Genomic DNA, 15,988 nt, shown 5'->3' with positions numbered 1-15,988 from the left:
GCACCTACTAATGTCTACGGCCATACCACGATGAACACACCCGTTCTCGTCTGATCACGGAAGTTAAGCATCGTCGGGCCGGGATAGTACTTGGATGGGGGACCGCCTGGGAACTCCCGGTGTCGTAGGCTTTTCATTTTCATTTGCTGTGATATATTTCTTGTTATAACAATTAAGGAACGTGGCGGTTGTTGAAAGTGTTTCCTATGACATTTTCCTACGACATTTTCAGGTGATAGTACGAGAAAAAAGAGCTTTCAAATGCATACAAACTCGATCTATTGCCGATCATCCAATAACCCTGACGGAATGGCAAATAAAATAAAATTCCGCCGCCTTCCGAGGACTTATATCGCAATCACGTTTCGTAACAGCCAAGCGAGGTTTTACCTTAGCGTTTAAGTCACCACCGACATTTGGCCGCGCAACTTTTCTAAGCTCATTCATTTTGACTTAAGGAGGGGGCGAGCGCGGACGCAGGCCCCCACTACCAGAAATTGTACGGTCGAGTTACTGACGTTTGCAGTAATCGCAGAGGTCAGCCCAAGCGTAGTGCAATGCAAGAGCCTCACTCTGGAAGAAAACCCTCATTGATCAGTCTTTACTTCCCCGTCAGGTAAGTATGAGTTGGAACTGCACCGTAGCATGAGGGTACCCTTCAAAGTTTGTTAATGCTTGTGGCTTGAGTGTGTTATAAACTGCCGTGTCGCGGGGCATAGGCTGTATTCTCCCCCAGTGTACGCGTTTTGTTCCCGCCGTAGACTATGCAGAGTGCCGTCGGAAAGAGGACTGCTATTATTCTTTTATTGCTTATGTGGGCCGCCATCGGTAATAGTGCAACACCAAGGCAACCCGTGGTCACGGCGTGAATGAATCCACCTCCATGACCCAAGGCCAAAAATCAGATTAATATACTGACCATTCAGAGAATGGCCTACCAGATATTAAACTGATAAGAACAGATACTACACTTGATCTTAGCCATTAGGCCGAGAAGCGATAAAGAACAAGCGTTGCCATGATAGGCATCGTCCACACACCGTAACTGCTTGTGGAGCATGTCACGTTACTGTAAAGCTTACAACTGTCACCGCGTACGGATGGACGGCGACATAGTAAAAATCACGGCTGTTGATTTAGCCGTAGGATGGAGAGCGACTGTAGCGAGTGGATGGTAACTTACATGAATGCTAACAAAGGCGACGATACTAAGTGCGTGATATTACTTTCCAATATGTCTGCGTACATTCCGTTTATCAACGCATTACGCCAGAACGTGCGCGCGCGTTACACAGTAGACCATGCAGCCGAAATGCGACAGTGCGACCCTGCCAGGAGTCGAACCTGGAATCCCCTGATTCGTAGTCAGATGCCTTATCCATTGGGCCACAGGGCCATGCTTATGACTTCGCCCCATCGTCATTTTGGCTTGCGCATTCGTTTTACTTACGACAGAATTCTTCGTGTTTGTAGCCATGAAAGAAAGGGACTTCTGTGAGTGAATTTTTTTACTGTGGTCTAATAAAAAAGTCGAAACGCAGTGCCCAATATATGAATTGCTCCTAATAGCCGGAAACAGGCCGTGTCGATGATGTAGGCCGACATACGCAACGCAAACCAAAGAACGCTTTATGAAAATCCTAACACGAGCGCGGAAGAAGCCCAAATTAACAGACTAGATGTAATGCTGAAGACCTCAAACTCCAGCAGCTTCTCTTGCAGACTATTGCGTCGTACTACAAATAAAAATTAACATGCTTTCGCATAGTCGCGGCACCCAAAACGGACATTATACGATGTACAGAAACACACATTTCTGTTTTCGCGCCAAATCAATTCCCGGGAGTGGTACTTTTACGTCCGCATACTTCGCACCGTCTTAAATTATATCTCATTTACACGGTAATGTTTAGTATACTTCTACTGTGATAACAAGCATCGTTTATCGTTGGATTGTTGTAAGAAAACATTAAAAATGAGTGAAGCAGCTTCTCCAAAGAAAATCGCACCCAAGAAGAAACCTGCTGCAAAGAAGACAGCTGATCACCCTAAATATGTGGACATGATCAAGGCTGCTATCGCTACCCTAAAGGAACGCGGTGGTTCATCTCGCCAAGCTATTACAAAATATATTCATGCAAATTACAAAGTTGCTGAAAACTCAGATCATCATCTGAAAATGGCTCTTAAACGAGGAGTAACATCAGGCGATTTGATTCAAACTAAAGGCACTGGTGCTTCTGGATCATTCAAGCTAGGTCAGGTAAAAAAAGAAAAACCTAAGAAAAAGGCCGCAGCAAAAAAGCCAACGGCAAAGAAGCCTACTGCAAAGAAAAGTACACCAAAAAAGAAGCCAGCAAAGAAGAGCACGCCAAAGAAAGCAGCAAAGAAGCCTGCCACAAAGAAAGCCTCGGCTAAGAAACCAGCAGCTAAGAAACCCACAAAGAAGCCTGTTGCTAAAAAACCTGCAGCAAAGAAGGTCAAAAAGACTCCCAAAAAGGCAGCAAAGAAGACCGCAAAAAAATAATTTGTGTGTATCTGGCTATTACATTAACAAACGGCTATTTTTATAGCCACACATTTACAAAAAAACATTATCTTGGTACAAAGTTAAACTTGTTTAAGTCACTTAAACAGTTAAAAAAGAGTAAATTTAAGATTAGATTCCCTAAGTTTAAGTATTTTCGTTTTTAAATTTCTTATTTTCTTGCTTTTACTTTTCTTGCCCTTCATATTTTTAACATTGTCAAACTTTATGTAGCATAAAATTTTTATGTAGCATAAAATTTAAACAGAAAGCAGGACAAAGTTTGATATAAAAAGCTAGCCGTAATATTTTTTATGGATGTGTGGCTATAAAAATAGCCGTTTTTTGTTTGGTAAGATGCTTAGGCACGTTCCCCACGAATTCTTCTTGCCAACTGGATGTCTTTAGGCATGATTGTAACTCGTTTTGCGTGAATGGCACACAAGTTAGTATCCTCGAACAAGCCAACAAGGTACGCTTCAGAAGCCTCTTGCAGAGCCATAACGGCTGTGCTCTGGAATCGCAGATCTGTTTTGAAGTCCTGAGCAATTTCTCGCACAAGACGCTGGAAAGGCAACTTGCGGATCAAGAGCTCGGTTGACTTCTGGTATCTTCTGATTTCTCTGAGAGCAACTGTACCAGGTCTGTAACGATGTGGTTTTTTCACTCCTCCAGTAGCTGGTGCGCTTTTCCTCGCAGCTTTAGTGGCGAGTTGTTTTCGTGGAGCCTTTCCTCCAGTAGATTTACGTGCAGTTTGCTTTGTACGAGCCATATTTTAAGAAGTCGATGTAGTACGGATACACAAGACGGTCTAAAATGCACTATCGCGCCAAAGTTTTATTTCTCATATTGATTGACAGCTAAGGTTCAAAACAAACCATTTGATTGGTGCTAAGAAAGTAATTTCTGATTGGCTGCATAATGACATTACGCTCATTACTTTAACATTTTTATAAAATCTGTGTTTTTTGGCTACGGGAAAACGGCTGTATCTTCTGATACACAAAAGCTTTTGACTTTTTTTTTTTTAGTAAGTAGCAGAAGGTTTGGCGAATTCCAACGATGCCAAATTTATTGCCTTACTGAAACATTAAGACCACGAATTTTTAAAAAAACTACAGTTTTACTTAAAAAAATGTACAAAATGTTCGGAACATTTTGTAATGACGCAACTCTATTGGTTAATTAGGGTGTTTCCACGAGCAGTAGGTAATTTTATGGCCTCTTTTTAAAGCTGTCTGAATTCTGTTAACTCAAACGTTGTTTTTGTACTCGTTCTGTACGCAACTATATCAATATGTCTGGACGCGGAAAAGGAGGTAAAGGATTGGGAAAAGGAGGTGCTAAACGTCACCGAAAAATTCTTCGTGATAACATTCAGGGAATCACAAAACCTGCTATTCGGCGTCTTGCTCGACGAGGTGGTGTCAAACGTATCTCTGGCCTTATCTATGAGGAAACCAGAGGTGTACTGAAGGTTTTCTTAGAGAATGTTATTCGTGATGCTGTAACCTACACAGAGCACGCTAAACGCAAGACCGTTACCGCTATGGATGTTGTTTATGCCTTAAAACGTCAAGGAAGAACTCTTTACGGATTCGGAGGTTAAGCGTTGTCATTGCTCAACAAAAACGGCTATTTTTATAGCCACAAATCTTTTAAAACATTACTTTGTGCACGCTTCCAAATTACACAATGTGTAAAGTCTTGTCACAGTTACATTTATTGCTATACGATACTATGTCATATATGACACAAAAAAAATTTAGAAATACTTTGTAGGGTTAATTTGCCTGGGAGTGTTTCCGTGAAAAGCTGGGTTAAGTTAAATGTAAGCAATAACATGGATCAATGTACTTGTCTTTTCTGCAAGTACAGCTAATAATACGTATGAAAAGTGAAGCTAATCCACACACACATGGGGAAGTATTTTAAATGTAGGCTAGTGTTCTTAAGCACATTATTTAGAAGTTTTATTAACTTCGGTTAACTTGTAGTGACGCCAAGTAAATGTTTTTTTAAAGATGTGTGGTCTTAAAAAAGACCGTTTGTGTTTGGTAGACGTTGGTTTACTTGCTGCTTGTGTATTTTGTGACGGCTTTTGTTCCTTCACTGACTGCGTGTTTTGCAAGTTCTCCAGGCAAGAGAAGACGTACTGCGGTTTGAATTTCACGAGAAGAGATGGTCGACTTTTTGTTTTGAAGAGCCAAACGCGAAGCTTCGGAAGCAATGCGCTCAAAGATGTCGTTGACAAATGAGTTCATGATGCTCATAGCTTTGCTTGAAACTCCGACATCTGGGTGAACTTGTTTCAAAACATTGTAGATGTAAATAGCATAACTTTCCTTTCTCTTTCTCTTGCGTTTCTTTTCACCAGTTCCACCAATCTTTCCTCCTTTTTTGCCGGCTCTTTTTTCACCTTTCTTGGCTACTTTAGGTGCCTGTTTTCCTCCTTTAGCTGCTGCGTCAGACATGGTTAAAAATTTTTGCTACTTAACTTGTAAATAAGCATTAAACTGCAAGTCAAAACTTTTTGTTTATAAGTAAAAAAATCGGATCGAATTCGATCCGAAAACGCCGATACGCAATTTAATTGGTTAAAAAAAAAATCTTTTGTTTAATACTTAATTATGATTGGTTAAAAAAACATGATTTCGATCCTATTTTTATGATGAAAAAACGAGTAAAGTTTATTTCGTTAACACTTACGTTAAATATTCGTACGTTTTTGTATTAACTTACAAATCAAATCGCAGTTATGTCTGGACGTGGAAAAGGTGGAAAAGCTAAGGCTAAAGCCAAGACAAGATCCTCAAGAGCTGGACTTCAATTTCCAGTCGGTAGAGTGCATAGATTCCTTCGTAGAGGGCACTATGCTAACCGAATTGGATCTGGAGCACCAGTTTACTTAGCAGCCGTCTTGGAATATTTATCTGCTGAGATATTGGAGTTGGCTGGTAACGCAGCAAGAGACAACAAAAAATCTAGGATTATTCCAAGACATTTACAATTGGCTGTTCGTAATGATGAAGAATTAAACAAACTTTTGAGCGGTGTAACCATTGCAGCTGGTGGTGTTTTGCCAAACATTCAAGCTGTCTTACTCCCAAAGAAGAACGACAAAGGACAGAAGAAGTAAACCGCTACACTCAGAAAACAACGGCTATTTTTATAGCCACACATCTTTAAAAAAACATTGTTTTTTTCACAAAACTATAACCTTAAAGTCTAATAGATAATCCATGCATACGCCTTGTCCTAAGTAACTCAAAGAAATTAAATAAAAAAATTTGATCACAACGTCAAAATAAATTGCACGTATTTGCACCTACTAATGTCTACGGCCATACCACGATGAACACACCCGTTCTCGTCTGATCACGGAAGTTAAGCATCGTCGGGCCGGGATAGTACTTGGATGGGGGACCGCCTGGGAACTCCCGGTGTCTTAGGCTTTTCATTTTCATTTGCTGTGATATATTTCTTGTTATAACAATTAAGGAACGTGGCGGTTGTTGAAAGTGTTTCCTATGACATTTTCCTACGACATTTTCAGGTGATAGTACGAGAAAAAAGAGCTTTCAAATGCATACAAACTCGATCTATTGCCGATCATCCAATAACCCTGACGGAATGGCAAATAAAATAAAATTCCGCCGCCTTCCGAGGACTTATATCGCAATCACGTTTCGTAACAGCCAAGCGAGGTTTTACCTTAGCGTTTAAGTCACCACCGACATTTGGCCGCGCAACTTTTCTAAGCTCATTCATTTTGACTTAAGGAGGGGGCGAGCGCGGACGCAGGCCCCCACTACCAGAAATTGTACGGTCGAGTTACTGACGTTTGCAGTAATCGCAGAGGTCAGCCCAAGCGTAGTGCAATGCAAGAGCCTCACTCTGGAAGAAAACCCTCATTGATCAGTCTTTACTTCCCCGTCAGGTAAGTATGAGTTGGAACTGCACCGTAGCATGAGGGTACCCTTCAAAGTTTGTTAATGCTTGTGGCTTGAGTGTGTTATAAACTGCCGTGTCGCGGGGCATAGGCTGTATTCTCCCCCAGTGTACGCGTTTTGTTCCCGCCGTAGACTATGCAGAGTGCCGTCGGAAAGAGGACTGCTATTATTCTTTTATTGCTTATGTGGGCCGCCATCGGTAATAGTGCAACACCAAGGCAACCCGTGGTCACGGCGTGAATGAATCCACCTCCATGACCCAAGGCCAAAAATCAGATTAATATACTGACCATTCAGAGAATGGCCTACCAGATATTAAACTGATAAGAACAGATACTACACTTGATCTTAGCCATTAGGCCGAGAAGCGATAAAGAACAAGCGTTGCCATGATAGGCATCGTCCACACACCGTAACTGCTTGTGGAGCATGTCACGTTACTGTAAAGCTTACAACTGTCACCGCGTACGGATGGACGGCGACATAGTAAAAATCACGGCTGTTGATTTAGCCGTAGGATGGAGAGCGACTGTAGCGAGTGGATGGTAACTTACATGAATGCTAACAAAGGCGACGATACTAAGTGCGTGATATTACTTTCCAATATGTCTGCGTACATTCCGTTTATCAACGCATTACGCCAGAACGTGCGCGCGCGTTACACAGTAGACCATGCAGCCGAAATGCGACAGTGCGACCCTGCCAGGAGTCGAACCTGGAATCCCCTGATTCGTAGTCAGATGCCTTATCCATTGGGCCACAGGGCCATGCTTATGACTTCGCCCCATCGTCATTTTGGCTTGCGCATTCGTTTTACTTACGACAGAATTCTTCGTGTTTGTAGCCATGAAAGAAAGGGACTTCTGTGAGTGAATTTTTTTACTGTGGTCTAATAAAAAAGTCGAAACGCAGTGCCCAATATATGAATTGCTCCTAATAGCCGGAAACAGGCCGTGTCGATGATGTAGGCCGACATACGCAACGCAAACCAAAGAACGCTTTATGAAAATCCTAACACGAGCGCGGAAGAAGCCCAAATTAACAGACTAGATGTAATGCTGAAGACCTCAAACTCCAGCAGCTTCTCTTGCAGACTATTGCGTCGTACTACAAATAAAAATTAACATGCTTTCGCATAGTCGCGGCACCCAAAACGGACATTATACGATGTACAGAAACACACATTTCTGTTTTCGCGCCAAATCAATTCCCGGGAGTGGTACTTTTACGTCCGCATACTTCGCACCGTCTTAAATTATATCTCATTTACACGGTAATGTTTAGTATACTTCTACTGTGATAACAAGCATCGTTTATCGTTGGATTGTTGTAAGAAAACATTAAAAATGAGTGAAGCAGCTTCTCCAAAGAAAATCGCACCCAAGAAGAAACCTGCTGCAAAGAAGACAGCTGATCACCCTAAATATGTGGACATGATCAAGGCTGCTATCGCTACCCTAAAGGAACGCGGTGGTTCATCTCGCCAAGCTATTACAAAATATATTCATGCAAATTACAAAGTTGCTGAAAACTCAGATCATCATCTGAAAATGGCTCTTAAACGAGGAGTAACATCAGGCGATTTGATTCAAACTAAAGGCACTGGTGCTTCTGGATCATTCAAGCTAGGTCAGGTAAAAAAAGAAAAACCTAAGAAAAAGGCCGCAGCAAAAAAGCCAACGGCAAAGAAGCCTACTGCAAAGAAAAGTACACCAAAAAAGAAGCCAGCAAAGAAGAGCACGCCAAAGAAAGCAGCAAAGAAGCCTGCCACAAAGAAAGCCTCGGCTAAGAAACCAGCAGCTAAGAAACCCACAAAGAAGCCTGTTGCTAAAAAACCTGCAGCAAAGAAGGTCAAAAAGACTCCCAAAAAGGCAGCAAAGAAGACCGCAAAAAAATAATTTGTGTGTATCTGGCTATTACATTAACAAACGGCTATTTTTATAGCCACACATTTACAAAAAAACATTATCTTGGTACAAAGTTAAACTTGTTTAAGTCACTTAAACAGTTAAAAAAGAGTAAATTTAAGATTAGATTCCCTAAGTTTAAGTATTTTCGTTTTTAAATTTCTTATTTTCTTGCTTTTACTTTTCTTGCCCTTCATATTTTTAACATTGTCAAACTTTATGTAGCATAAAATTTTTATGTAGCATAAAATTTAAACAGAAAGCAGGACAAAGTTTGATATAAAAAGCTAGCCGTAATATTTTTTATGGATGTGTGGCTATAAAAATAGCCGTTTTTTGTTTGGTAAGATGCTTAGGCACGTTCCCCACGAATTCTTCTTGCCAACTGGATGTCTTTAGGCATGATTGTAACTCGTTTTGCGTGAATGGCACACAAGTTAGTATCCTCGAACAAGCCAACAAGGTACGCTTCAGAAGCCTCTTGCAGAGCCATAACGGCTGTGCTCTGGAATCGCAGATCTGTTTTGAAGTCCTGAGCAATTTCTCGCACAAGACGCTGGAAAGGCAACTTGCGGATCAAGAGCTCGGTTGACTTCTGGTATCTTCTGATTTCTCTGAGAGCAACTGTACCAGGTCTGTAACGATGTGGTTTTTTCACTCCTCCAGTAGCTGGTGCGCTTTTCCTCGCAGCTTTAGTGGCGAGTTGTTTTCGTGGAGCCTTTCCTCCAGTAGATTTACGTGCAGTTTGCTTTGTACGAGCCATATTTTAAGAAGTCGATGTAGTACGGATACACAAGACGGTCTAAAATGCACTATCGCGCCAAAGTTTTATTTCTCATATTGATTGACAGCTAAGGTTCAAAACAAACCATTTGATTGGTGCTAAGAAAGTAATTTCTGATTGGCTGCATAATGACATTACGCTCATTACTTTAACATTTTTATAAAATCTGTGTTTTTTGGCTACGGGAAAACGGCTGTATCTTCTGATACACAAAAGCTTTTGACTTTTTTTTTTTTTAGTAAGTAGCAGAAGGTTTGGCGAATTCCAACGATGCCAAATTTATTGCCTTACTGAAACATTAAGACCACGAATTTTTAAAAAAACTACAGTTTTACTTAAAAAAATGTACAAAATGTTCGGAACATTTTGTAATGACGCAACTCTATTGGTTAATTAGGGTGTTTCCACGAGCAGTAGGTAATTTTATGGCCTCTTTTTAAAGCTGTCTGAATTCTGTTAACTCAAACGTTGTTTTTGTACTCGTTCTGTACGCAACTATATCAATATGTCTGGACGCGGAAAAGGAGGTAAAGGATTGGGAAAAGGAGGTGCTAAACGTCACCGAAAAATTCTTCGTGATAACATTCAGGGAATCACAAAACCTGCTATTCGGCGTCTTGCTCGACGAGGTGGTGTCAAACGTATCTCTGGCCTTATCTATGAGGAAACCAGAGGTGTACTGAAGGTTTTCTTAGAGAATGTTATTCGTGATGCTGTAACCTACACAGAGCACGCTAAACGCAAGACCGTTACCGCTATGGATGTTGTTTATGCCTTAAAACGTCAAGGAAGAACTCTTTACGGATTCGGAGGTTAAGCGTTGTCATTGCTCAACAAAAACGGCTATTTTTATAGCCACAAATCTTTTAAAACATTACTTTGTGCACGCTTCCAAATTACACAATGTGTAAAGTCTTGTCACAGTTACATTTATTGCTATACGATACTATGTCATATATGACACAAAAAAAATTTAGAAATACTTTGTAGGGTTAATTTGCCTGGGAGTGTTTCCGTGAAAAGCTGGGTTAAGTTAAATGTAAGCAATAACATGGATCAATGTACTTGTCTTTTCTGCAAGTACAGCTAATAATACGTATGAAAAGTGAAGCTAATCCACACACACATGGGGAAGTATTTTAAATGTAGGCTAGTGTTCTTAAGCACATTATTTAGAAGTTTTATTAACTTCGGTTAACTTGTAGTGACGCCAAGTAAATGTTTTTTTAAAGATGTGTGGTCTTAAAAAAGACCGTTTGTGTTTGGTAGACGTTGGTTTACTTGCTGCTTGTGTATTTTGTGACGGCTTTTGTTCCTTCACTGACTGCGTGTTTTGCAAGTTCTCCAGGCAAGAGAAGACGTACTGCGGTTTGAATTTCACGAGAAGAGATGGTCGACTTTTTGTTTTGAAGAGCCAAACGCGAAGCTTCGGAAGCAATGCGCTCAAAGATGTCGTTGACAAATGAGTTCATGATGCTCATAGCTTTGCTTGAAACTCCGACATCTGGGTGAACTTGTTTCAAAACATTGTAGATGTAAATAGCATAACTTTCCTTTCTCTTTCTCTTGCGTTTCTTTTCACCAGTTCCACCAATCTTTCCTCCTTTTTTGCCGGCTCTTTTTTCACCTTTCTTGGCTACTTTAGGTGCCTGTTTTCCTCCTTTAGCTGCTGCGTCAGACATGGTTAAAAATTTTTGCTACTTAACTTGTAAATAAGCATTAAACTGCAAGTCAAAACTTTTTGTTTATAAGTAAAAAAATCGGATCGAATTCGATCCGAAAACGCCGATACGCAATTTAATTGGTTAAAAAAAAAATCTTTTGTTTAATACTTAATTATGATTGGTTAAAAAAACATGATTTCGATCCTATTTTTATGATGAAAAAACGAGTAAAGTTTATTTCGTTAACACTTACGTTAAATATTCGTACGTTTTTGTATTAACTTACAAATCAAATCGCAGTTATGTCTGGACGTGGAAAAGGTGGAAAAGCTAAGGCTAAAGCCAAGACAAGATCCTCAAGAGCTGGACTTCAATTTCCAGTCGGTAGAGTGCATAGATTCCTTCGTAGAGGGCACTATGCTAACCGAATTGGATCTGGAGCACCAGTTTACTTAGCAGCCGTCTTGGAATATTTATCTGCTGAGATATTGGAGTTGGCTGGTAACGCAGCAAGAGACAACAAAAAAGCTAGGATTATTCCAAGACATTTACAATTGGCTGTTCGTAATGATGAAGAATTAAACAAACTTTTGAGCGGTGTAACCATTGCAGCTGGTGGTGTTTTGCCAAACATTCAAGCTGTCTTACTCCCAAAGAAGAACGACAAAGGACAGAAGAAGTAAACCGCTACACTCAGAAAACAACGGCTATTTTTATAGCCACACATCTTTAAAAAAACATTGTTTTTTTCACAAAACTATAACCTTAAAGTCTAATAGATAATCCATGCATACGCCTTGTCCTAAGTAACTCAAAGAAATTAAATAAAAAAATTTGATCACAACGTCAAAATAAATTGCACGTATTTGCACCTACTAATGTCTACGGCCATACCACGATGAACACACCCGTTCTCGTCTGATCACGGAAGTTAAGCATCGTCGGGCCGGGATAGTACTTGGATGGGGGACCGCCTGGGAACTCCCGGTGTCGTAGGCTTTTCATTTTCATTTGCTGTGATATATTTCTTGTTATAACAATTAAGGAACGTGGCGGTTGTTGAAAGTGTTTCCTATGACATTTTCCTACGACATTTTCAGGTGATAGTACGAGAAAAAAGAGCTTTCAAATGCATACAAACTCGATCTATTGCCGATCATCCAATAACCCTGACGGAATGGCAAATAAAATAAAATTCCGCCGCCTTCCGAGGACTTATATCGCAATCACGTTTCGTAACAGCCAAGCGAGGTTTTACCTTAGCGTTTAAGTCACCACCGACATTTGGCCGCGCAACTTTTCTAAGCTCATTCATTTTGACTTAAGGAGGGGGCGAGCGCGGACGCAGGCCCCCACTACCAGAAATTGTACGGTCGAGTTACTGACGTTTGCAGTAATCGCAGAGGTCAGCCCAAGCGTAGTGCAATGCAAGAGCCTCACTCTGGAAGAAAACCCTCATTGATCAGTCTTTACTTCCCCGTCAGGTAAGTATGAGTTGGAACTGCACCGTAGCATGAGGGTACCCTTCAAAGTTTGTTAATGCTTGTGGCTTGAGTGTGTTATAAACTGCCGTGTCGCGGGGCATAGGCTGTATTCTCCCCCAGTGTACGCGTTTTGTTCCCGCCGTAGACTGTGCAGAGTGCCGTCGGAAAGAGGACTGCTATTATTCTTTTATTGCTTATGTGGGCCGCCATCGGTAATAGTGCAACACCAAGGCAACCCGTGGTCACGGCGTGAATGAATCCACCTCCATGACCCAAGGCCAAAAATCAGATTAATATACTGACCATTCAGAGAATGGCCTACCAGATATTAAACTGATAAGAACAGATACTACACTTGATCTTAGCCATTAGGCCGAGAAGCGATAAAGAACAAGCGTTGCCATGATAGGCATCGTCCACACACCGTAACTGCTTGTGGAGCATGTCACGTTACTGTAAAGCTTACAACTGTCACCGCGTACGGATGGACGGCGACATAGTAAAAATCACGGCTGTTGATTTAGCCGTAGGATGGAGAGCGACTGTAGCGAGTGGATGGTAACTTACATGAATGCTAACAAAGGCGACGATACTAAGTGCGTGATATTACTTTCCAATATGTCTGCGTACATTCCGTTTATCAACGCATTACGCCAGAACGTGCGCGCGCGTTACACAGTAGACCATGCAGCCGAAATGCGACAGTGCGACCCTGCCAGGAGTCGAACCTGGAATCCCCTGATTCGTAGTCAGATGCCTTATCCATTGGGCCACAGGGCCATGCTTATGACTTCGCCCCATCGTCATTTTGGCTTGCGCATTCGTTTTACTTACGACAGAATTCTTCGTGTTTGTAGCCATGAAAGAAAGGGACTTCTGTGAGTGAATTTTTTTACTGTGGTCTAATAAAAAAGTCGAAACGCAGTGCCCAATATATGAATTGCTCCTAATAGCCGGAAACAGGCCGTGTCGATGATGTAGGCCGACATACGCAACGCAAACCAAAGAACGCTTTATGAAAATCCTAACACGAGCGCGGAAGAAGCCCAAATTAACAGACTAGATGTAATGCTGAAGACCTCAAACTCCAGCAGCTTCTCTTGCAGACTATTGCGTCGTACTACAAATAAAAATTAACATGCTTTCGCATAGTCGCGGCACCCAAAACGGACATTATACGATGTACAGAAACACACATTTCTGTTTTCGCGCCAAATCAATTCCCGGGAGTGATACTTTTACGTCCGCATACTTCGCACCGTCTTAAATTATATCTCATTTACACGGTAATGTTTAGTATACTTCTACTGTGATAACAAGCATCGTTTATCGTTGGATTGTTGTAAGAAAACATTAAAAATGAGTGAAGCAGCTTCTCCAAAGAAAATCGCACCCAAGAAGAAACCTGCTGCAAAGAAGACAGCTGATCACCCTAAATATGTGGACATGATCAAGGCTGCTATCGCTACCCTAAAGGAACGCGGTGGTTCATCTCGCCAAGCTATTACAAAATATATTCATGCAAATTACAAAGTTGCTGAAAACTCAGATCATCATCTGAAAATGGCTCTTAAACGAGGAGTAACATCAGGCGATTTGATTCAAACTAAAGGCACTGGTGCTTCTGGATCATTCAAGCTAGGTCAGGTAAAAAAAGAAAAACCTAAGAAAAAGGCCGCAGCAAAAAAGCCAACGGCAAAGAAGCCTACTGCAAAGAAAAGTACACCAAAAAAGAAGCCAGCAAAGAAGAGCACGCCAAAGAAAGCAGCAAAGAAGCCTGCCACAAAGAAAGCCTCGGCTAAGAAACCAGCAGCTAAGAAACCCACAAAGAAGCCTGTTGCTAAAAAACCTGCAGCAAAGAAGGTCAAAAAGACTCCCAAAAAGGCAGCAAAGAAGACCGCAAAAAAATAATTTGTGTGTATCTGGCTATTACATTAACAAACGGCTATTTTTATAGCCACACATTTACAAAAAAACATTATCTTGGTACAAAGTTAAACTTGTTTAAGTCACTTAAACAGTTAAAAAAGAGTAAATTTAAGATTAGATTCCCTAAGTTTAAGTATTTTCGTTTTTAAATTTCTTATTTTCTTGCTTTTACTTTTCTTGCCCTTCATATTTTTAACATTGTCAAACTTTATGTAGCATAAAATTTTTATGTAGCATAAAATTTAAACAGAAAGCAGGACAAAGTTTGATATAAAAAGCTAGCCGTAATATTTTTTATGGATGTGTGGCTATAAAAATAGCCGTTTTTTGTTTGGTAAGATGCTTAGGCACGTTCCCCACGAATTCTTCTTGCCAACTGGATGTCTTTAGGCATGATTGTAACTCGTTTTGCGTGAATGGCACACAAGTTAGTATCCTCGAACAAGCCAACAAGGTACGCTTCAGAAGCCTCTTGCAGAGCCATAACGGCTGTGCTCTGGAATCGCAGATCTGTTTTGAAGTCCTGAGCAATTTCTCGCACAAGACGCTGGAAAGGCAACTTGCGGATCAAGAGCTCGGTTGACTTCTGGTATCTTCTGATTTCTCTGAGAGCAACTGTACCAGGTCTGTAACGATGTGGTTTTTTCACTCCTCCAGTAGCTGGTGCGCTTTTCCTCGCAGCTTTAGTGGCGAGTTGTTTTCGTGGAGCCTTTCCTCCAGTAGATTTACGTGCAGTTTGCTTTGTACGAGCCATATTTTAAGAAGTCGATGTAGTACGGATACACAAGACGGTCTAAAATGCACTATCGCGCCAAAGTTTTATTTCTCATATTGATTGACAGCTAAGGTTCAAAACAAACCATTTGATTGGTGCTAAGAAAGTAATTTCTGATTGGCTGCATAATGACATTACGCTCATTACTTTAACATTTTTATAAAATCTGTGTTTTTTGGCTACGGGAAAACGGCTGTATCTTCTGATACACAAAAGCTTTTGACTTTTTTTTTTTTTAGTAAGTAGCAGAAGGTTTGGCGAATTCCAACGATGCCAAATTTATTGCCTTACTGAAACATTAAGACCACGAATTTTTAAAAAAACTACAGTTTTACTTAAAAAAATGTACAAAATGTTCGGAACATTTTGTAATGACGCAACTCTATTGGTTAATTAGGGTGTTTCCACGAGCAGTAGGTAATTTTATGGCCTCTTTTTAAAGCTGTCTGAATTCTGTTAACTCAAACGTTGTTTTTGTACTCGTTCTGTACGCAACTATATCAATATGTCTGGACGCGGAAAAGGAGGTAAAGGATTGGGAAAAGGAGGTGCTAAACGTCACCGAAAAATTCTTCGTGATAACATTCAGGGAATCACAAAACCTGCTATTCGGCGTCTTGCTCGACGAGGTGGTGTCAAACGTATCTCTGGCCTTATCTATGAGGAAACCAGAGGTGTACTGAAGGTTTTCTTAGAGAATGTTATTCGTGATGCTGTAACCTACACAGAGCACGCTAAACGCAAGACCGTTACCGCTATGGATGTTGTTTATGCCTTAAAACGTCAAGGAAGAACTCTTTACGGATTCGGAGGTTAAGCGTTGTCATTGCTCAACAAAAACGGCTATTTTTATAGCCACAAATCTTTTAAAACATTACTTTGTGCACGCTTCCAAATTACACAATGTGTAAAGTCTTGTCACAGTTACATTTATTGCTATACGATACTATGTCATATATGACACA

General features: G+C 40.8%; 9 non-coding genes across 9 annotated transcripts; 3 read left to right on the top strand and 6 right to left on the bottom strand.

The window, feature by feature from the left end:
- Positions 1-12: 12 nt before the first annotated feature.
- Positions 13-131, top strand: LOC130661741 (5S ribosomal RNA). The gene has a single exon (XR_008988918.1). It is a non-coding gene; the product is annotated as a 5S ribosomal RNA (ribosomal RNA).
- A 328-nt stretch (positions 132-459) lies between these two features.
- Positions 460-624, bottom strand: LOC130660007 (U1 spliceosomal RNA). Its single transcript, XR_008987210.1, has one exon. It is a non-coding gene; the product is annotated as a U1 spliceosomal RNA (small nuclear RNA).
- A 185-nt stretch (positions 625-809) lies between these two features.
- LOC130661056 (U2 spliceosomal RNA) lies at positions 810-1,001 on the bottom strand. The gene has a single exon (XR_008988252.1). It is a non-coding gene; the product is annotated as a U2 spliceosomal RNA (small nuclear RNA).
- Positions 1,002-5,863: 4,862 nt separating this feature from the next.
- On the top strand, positions 5,864-5,982 carry LOC130659145 (5S ribosomal RNA). The gene has a single exon (XR_008986357.1). It is a non-coding gene; the product is annotated as a 5S ribosomal RNA (ribosomal RNA).
- A 328-nt stretch (positions 5,983-6,310) lies between these two features.
- LOC130660006 (U1 spliceosomal RNA) lies at positions 6,311-6,475 on the bottom strand. Its single transcript, XR_008987209.1, has one exon. It is a non-coding gene; the product is annotated as a U1 spliceosomal RNA (small nuclear RNA).
- Positions 6,476-6,660: 185 nt separating this feature from the next.
- Positions 6,661-6,852, bottom strand: LOC130661054 (U2 spliceosomal RNA). The gene has a single exon (XR_008988249.1). It is a non-coding gene; the product is annotated as a U2 spliceosomal RNA (small nuclear RNA).
- A 4,863-nt stretch (positions 6,853-11,715) lies between these two features.
- LOC130661740 (5S ribosomal RNA) lies at positions 11,716-11,834 on the top strand. Its single transcript, XR_008988917.1, has one exon. It is a non-coding gene; the product is annotated as a 5S ribosomal RNA (ribosomal RNA).
- A 328-nt stretch (positions 11,835-12,162) lies between these two features.
- LOC130660005 (U1 spliceosomal RNA) lies at positions 12,163-12,327 on the bottom strand. The gene has a single exon (XR_008987208.1). It is a non-coding gene; the product is annotated as a U1 spliceosomal RNA (small nuclear RNA).
- Positions 12,328-12,512: 185 nt separating this feature from the next.
- On the bottom strand, positions 12,513-12,704 carry LOC130661053 (U2 spliceosomal RNA). Its single transcript, XR_008988248.1, has one exon. It is a non-coding gene; the product is annotated as a U2 spliceosomal RNA (small nuclear RNA).
- Positions 12,705-15,988: the final 3,284 nt, after the last annotated feature.

Source organism: Hydractinia symbiolongicarpus, chromosome 9 (assembly GCF_029227915.1).
Source record: "Hydractinia symbiolongicarpus strain clone_291-10 chromosome 9, HSymV2.1, whole genome shotgun sequence".
Classification (NCBI taxonomy): Eukaryota; Metazoa; Cnidaria; class Hydrozoa; order Anthoathecata; family Hydractiniidae; genus Hydractinia; species Hydractinia symbiolongicarpus.
This window is presented reverse-complemented; position numbering and strand designations above follow the sequence as displayed.